Source organism: Scyliorhinus torazame, chromosome 1 (genome assembly GCF_047496885.1).
Source record: "Scyliorhinus torazame isolate Kashiwa2021f chromosome 1, sScyTor2.1, whole genome shotgun sequence".
NCBI lineage: Eukaryota > Metazoa > Chordata > Chondrichthyes > Carcharhiniformes > Scyliorhinidae > Scyliorhinus > Scyliorhinus torazame.
Window position 1 is genome coordinate 174387934 of NC_092707.1, and position 6770 is coordinate 174394703.

A 6770-nucleotide genomic window follows, 5' to 3' on the forward strand; every position below is an offset into this window, starting at 1 on the left:
ACCTGCCCTAATAGCCACAGTATTAATATGGCCAGTCTAGTTCAGCTTCTGATCAATGGTAACCCTCAGGATGTTGGTTGTGGGAGATTCAGAGATGATAATGCTATTGAATATTAAAGGGCGGTGATTAGATCCTCTCTTGTAGGAGATGGCCATTGCCTGGCACTTGTGTGGCATGAATGTAACTTGCTACCCCAAGCCCTGGTTATTGTCCAGGTCTTGCTGCATTTGGACATGGAGTACTTTGTTATCTGAGGAGTCACGAACAGTGCTGGACATTGTGCAATCATCCGCAAACATCCCCACTTCTGATCTTATCATGGAAGGAAGCTGGAGATGGTTAAGCCTAGGACACTACCCTGAGGAATTCCTGCAGTGATGTCCTGGAGTGGAGATAATTGACCTCAACCACCACAACCATCTTCCATTGTGCCAGGTATGACTCCAACCAGCAGAGAGTTTTCCCCTTGATTCCCATTGACTCCAGTTTAGCTGGGGCTCCTTGATGCCATACTCAGTCAAATGCTGCCTTGATGTCAAGGACAGCCATTCTCACCTCACTTCTGGCATTCAGTTCTTTTGTCCATGTTTGAACAAAGGCTGTAATGAGGTCAGGAGCTGAGTGAGTGGCGGAACCCAAACTGAGCATCTGTAAGGTTATTGCTGAGTAAGTGCTGCTTGATAGTACTGTTAATGACTCCTTCCATCACTTTGATGGTGGAGAGTGGACTGATAGGGTAGTAATTGGCTGGGTTGGATTTGTCCTGTTTTATGTATACAGGACATACCTGGGCAACTTTCTACACTGCCGGGTAGGTGCCAGTGTTGTAGCTGTACTGGAACAGCTTGGCTAGGATTGTGGCAAGATCCGGTGCACAAGGTCTTCAGTGCTCTTGCCAGGATATTGTCAGGGCCCCACAGCCTTTGCAGTATACAGTGGCTTCAACCGTTTCTTGATATCACATGGAGTGAATTGTACTGGCTGAAGACTGACGTCTGTGATGTTGGGGAGATGGATCATCCACTCGGCACTTCTGGCTCAAGATTGTTGTGAATGCTTCAGCCTTGTCTTTTGCACATATGTGCTGGGGTCCCCATTATTTGAGGATGGGGATAATATTTGTGGAGTCTCCTCATCCAGTGAGTTGTTTAATTGTCCACCACCATTCATGGATGTGGCAGGACGACAGAGCTTAGATCTGATGCGTTCTATTACTTGCTGTTTAACACAAGTCGTCCTGTGTTGTAGCTTCACCAAGTGGACACCTCATTTTTCGGTATGCCTGATGTTTCTCCTGGCATGCTCTCCTGAACTCTTCATTGAACTAGGGTTGAGCCCCTGTCTTGGTGGTAATGGTAGAGTGGGGGATATGCCAGGCCATGAGGTTACAGATTGTGGTTTAATACAATTCTGCTGCTGCTGATGGCCCACAGCGCCTCATGGATGCCCAGTCTTGAGTTGCTAGATCTGTTCGAAGTCTATCCCATGTAGCATGGTGGTAGTACCACACAACAGCCAACAAGCATGTACCACCACCTTATGGGCAACTAAGGTTGGGGAAAAAAATGCTGCCTTTGTAAAGCAAACCATTTCCCAAGAACAAGTAGGCGCAGCATGCTTTGAAATGCAATTCAGGACCTCATTAACTTTCCAAAATATAGAAAATAGGAGCAGGTTAGGCCATTCATCCCTTCTAGCCTGCTCTGCCATTCAACATGATCATGGCTGGTCCTCTGTCTCAATGCTGTACTCCAACACTCTCCACATACTCCTTGACACCTTTAGTGTCGAGAATCTTTTCCTTCTTAAATGAGTTGGCTTCACCAGTCTCCTGTGGTAGAGGATTCCACAGGTTCACCACCCAGTTACAGGCTTCAACAGAAGTGAGATATTCCCATTGCCTCATGTTATATGAACGAGTGGTTATTAGAAAAAGCAGGTATAAAAGCTGACTCCTGAAAAAATACTGCACTCCTCGAGTCTCCTGGAGCCATTGCCATTGTAACTAGCACAACTGCCAGATGCAGTGCAACAATCCAGTCCCTTGTCATTTTTTATCCAATAAACACCTCAATACATGGTGTGGGAAGAGAACTGGAATTTCAATACACGGTGGGAGACCATTCAACCATCACTGCAAAGCCACTTTTGGCCATATTTGCTCATCTCCAGCAAGGCAGTGCTTCCAATCAAGAGGTCCAACCTTTGTTCCCTCAAATCCAAAGAGCAGAGACTTTATTGTAACCAGCATAAAGTAGGCTTAGCCACCCAGAACCCAGTTCTGCCTGGGCCACATCACTACCAGACCTTTATCTCCTCCACCAAAAGCTGTCTACTACTTTAAGACTCTCCTAGATGTCAATGATAACCCTGAGTTTCTTTTCCCTATTTCTAACTTTTTCCTTAAAGCATATTTTTGTTTTTTTCCCCTTCAATGCGTAAATTCAAGGCGTTTATGGATTTCTTCATTAGCAAGACATAAGCCATCCATTCAGTTGCCCCTTTGTGAGTTCTCCCATTTCCTTTGACCAGAAAGCCAAACCACCCAAACTCACTTCAGCTCCAGTCTTGGACCTTTATCTGTTTCTAAAGTTTCTTTCCCATCGCTGAGTCAAAATCATGGAACTCCCACCCTGACAACACTGGGTGTACCTACACTGCATGGACTGCAGTGGTCCAAGAAGACAGCTAGGGGTAGGCAATAAATACTGACCTAGCCAGCAATGCCCACCTCACCTCTCTGCAAGCTTATCCTGTCATGACATTTACCTCCTGCTCCATCAAACCCATTCCCACTAAACAATTGAACTTGCCTTGCTGACCACAATGCTGGCTGGCATTGTAAACATTCCCCTCTTCAGTCACCATTCTTCTACATTCAAAACTATCATCATCATCACACTCTTTATAAAGAAACATGGGGCGAGATTCCCTGACCTCCCAGGGGTGTCTTTCGACAGCGGGAGGTGGCCCACCATTGGCCAGTAGAGAGACCTTCTAGTCCCAGTGATGTCAATGGGATATCCCATTGAATTCACCCCACACCCACAGCAAGGGTGTGCCATCGGCGGGACTGGAAGATCCCGCCAGCCTGAACAGCCGGAAGATCTTGCTCGTCATCTCAATCACTCTCTTCTCATTGATCTCGTTGCCAAACTCCATTTCCTCTTCAAGATATCTGAATATCTAGTCAACTCTCAGATCGTGTCTATCTCTGCTCCAGCAATATGTCTGTGGCTTGTACGCAGAACAATGCTTTTTGCTGTACCTCAGTAGAAGTGACAATAAATTAAAATGTGTTTGGAACCCTCAAATTAAGTTTATGCTCATCCAACAACACTCACCATAATCAAATATAGCACACTGTGATGTTCACCTTGCTGTATTACGTATCTTTCTGATCCTCAATCTCTCTGCAGCCTAATACATGGTTCACAAATGATCCAGCTTAGTCAAACTTTTAAAACACAAGACAATGTAATTTGCTTTCTTGAAAATTCAGAAAATGAAATCTGACAAAACTCACAGTGATGACATGGTATAGACCTATTCAATGGCACAGAAATCTTTAGCCTGAATAAGTAAGTGCTTGCAGTTAAGTCATGCTATTCAAAGGAGGTTCTGTTTCTGTGAAACCTTGCAAAGGGAAAAATCACGAACGATGAATGCATTTACAATCATAGAATCCCCACAGTGCCGAAGGAGGTCATTCGGTCAATCGAGCCTGCACCAATCCTCAAAGAGCACCCTACACAGGCCCACTCCACCGCTCTTATCCCCGCAACCTCACCTCAGGGCAATTTAGCATGGCCAATCTAACTAACTCGCACATCTTTGGACTGTGGGAGGAAACCAGAGCACCCAGAGAAAACCCACACTGACACGGGAAGAATGTGCAAACTCTACACACCGTGCTGCCCCTATGGGAGTTGATTAGATAGTTTCCAGCCATCCTAAAAATGTATGTGTATAAAGGATCAAGGGGATAAAACATTTAAATAAATTTAAAGAGAAATTTACTGGGGAAATAGTTTAATAAAACAAGAACAATGCAAAATCTGTCACACTTGAGCGTTGAGGTGGATAGTGATCAGGAATTAAATTGCAGCAACAAGGAGCACCCATGTACAAACATCACGCGCCCAATGTACACTTTCTACTGCAAGAAAGTAGTAATGGACACTTTCCATTTTCCTTATTTAGGCAGTTTTTTGTTTTTCAGCATTTTCGAAAGATAGCTTCTATTTTTAATACCACAGATAAATCAACATTTAGGCCCACAGTGGGTGAACTGATTTACAAAGACTTTTGCGCGGATAAACAAATTTGCGAAAGGTGAATTTGCGAAAGATGAAATCACGAACCGAATCCAGAAATTACACCTCAAATGTAATCGTATATAGATGTCAAATTAATGCAGATTTCAATGCACATTAAGTATAATAGTTAAATATCTAACTGCAATCTAGATATAAACTACTTCCTGCATAGGAACAAGTGTAGGCCAATCAGCCCGTCAATCCTGCTCCATCATTCACTACAATCATTGTGATCTATCCTGTCCTTTGCTTTATGTTGTAGGTTACAATTAATTTTTTGAAATTCTAGAGAATACAGATCAAGATTTCCCAATCTCTTCTTAAGACACCCGCCATCCCTGTTACAAGTCTGGTGAACCTTCGTTGCATTCCCTCTATGACAATGATATTGGGCGGGATTCTCCCATCGGACGGCTATGTGCCGACGCCGGCGTAAAAATGTGAGTGTTTACTCCGGTGTCGGCGCCCGTTCCGGGACCCCATTCTGCGGCCCACAGTTGGGTAGCGTGGCTCTGGAGTGGCCCACGCCGCACCAGCTGCCGATCCCGGCATGAACCCGGCGCCGCGGGGTCCGCGCATGCGCAGTTGGGCCGACGCCAACTAGTGCATGCGCAGTGGCCTTCTTCCCCGCGCCGGCCCCGACGCAAAATGGCGCATGGCTACAGGAGTTGGCGCGGAGGAAAGGAGGCCAGGGTGGCAGAGAGGCTGGCCCGCTGATCGATGGGCCCCGATCATGGGCCAGGCCACTATGGAGGCGCACCTCCGTGGCCCCCCCCCGCCCCCCCCCCCCCCCGAACAGGCCGCCCCTAGACCCTTCAAGGCCGAGGTCCCGCCAGCTCAGAGGATGTTCGAACAACACCGGCGGGATTTGGCTTTTTGTTGACGGCCGCTTGACCCATCCAGGCCGGAGAATCAGCGCGCTGGCCCGGGCCGGAGAGTGGGCGCATACCCCGACCGGCGCCGCGCCAGCCACGCGGCCCCAGTGGCGCTGATTCTCCACTCTACGGAGAATCGCGATCGGGGCAGCGTTGGGCGAATCGCGCGGCCCGCCGGCGATTCTCCGACTCGGCGGGTGTCGGAGAATTCCGCCAATTATTTCTGAGGTAAGAGGATTAAAATTGCACACAGGATGCTAGGTGCAGTCTAACCAAGCGTCTATACATTTGAAGTAAGACCTCACTACTCTTGTACTCAAATTCTCTTATGATAAAGGCTAACATTCCATCGACCTTTTTAATAGCTTGCTGCATTTGCATGTTAGCCTTCAGTACTATGTGTAAGGACCCCCAGGTCCCTTTGTACATCTTATTTATATTTCATTGTTTAATACACTATAAATTAAAATATAGAATTCCACAGTAATCTGTTATGCCCAACATAATCATTTTTAAAGAGCCCCAATATCTCGGCAGGTTTAGGGTGATTAATTGAGTCATATCGACCCTGCTGAATGAACTTCTGCACCCAACTGTGATGCACATTGGAAACACAGACATCCTCAGAATCAATGTATCATCCTGGTAAATCGACACTGTATTGGCCCTCTTAATATATATCCTTCCTAAATAAGGTGTGATGCCCAGTCTGAACGCAGAGCTCCAGGTGTAATCTAATCGGGGCTTTATTTCAATTTCCTGGGAGAACAGGCTCTTGTCTGACATACTAACTAAATTCACTGTATAATATTTTAAATTCTAGAGTACCCAATTCATTTTTTCAAATTAAGGCACAATTTAGTGTGGCCAATCCATCTACCCTGCACATCTTTGGGTTGTGGGGGTGAAACCCACGCAAACACTGGGAGAACGTGCATACTCCACACGGACAGTGACCCAGAGCCGGGATCGAACCTGGGACCTCAGCGCCATGAGGCTGCAGTGCTAACCAGTGCACCACCGTGATGCGCCACGATTCACTGTATCTATGAATGGCTTTGATGGCACAAAAATAGGCAGCAGTGCAGATGAATAGAAAGATAGCATAACATAGATATAAAAATCTGGAATTACAAGTATAATGATGACCAAGAAACCATTGTTGATTGTTGTAAAAAAAATCACCATAATATCCTTTCGGGAAGAATATCTGCCATCCTTACCTGATCTGGTCTACTCAAGACCCATGGCAATGTGGTTGGCTCTTAACTGCCCTCAATTCAAGGCCAGTTAAGGATGGACAACAAATGATGGCCTTGCTAGCAATGCTCACATCCCATGAAAGAATAAAGAAATAAATATGATTCAAATGAGCCAAGCTGCAGCAAATGGATTTCAATGTCAGGTCGTCCACTTTGGACCTGAAAAGGATAGATCTAGCATACCTTCTAAATGGTGAAAAGCTTGAAACCGTGGAGGTCCAAAGAGACATCACGATCCATGTACGTAAATAGCTAAAATGTCATGGGTATGTGCAGAAAAAGATCAAAAAAGCTAACAGAATTATCAAGAGGC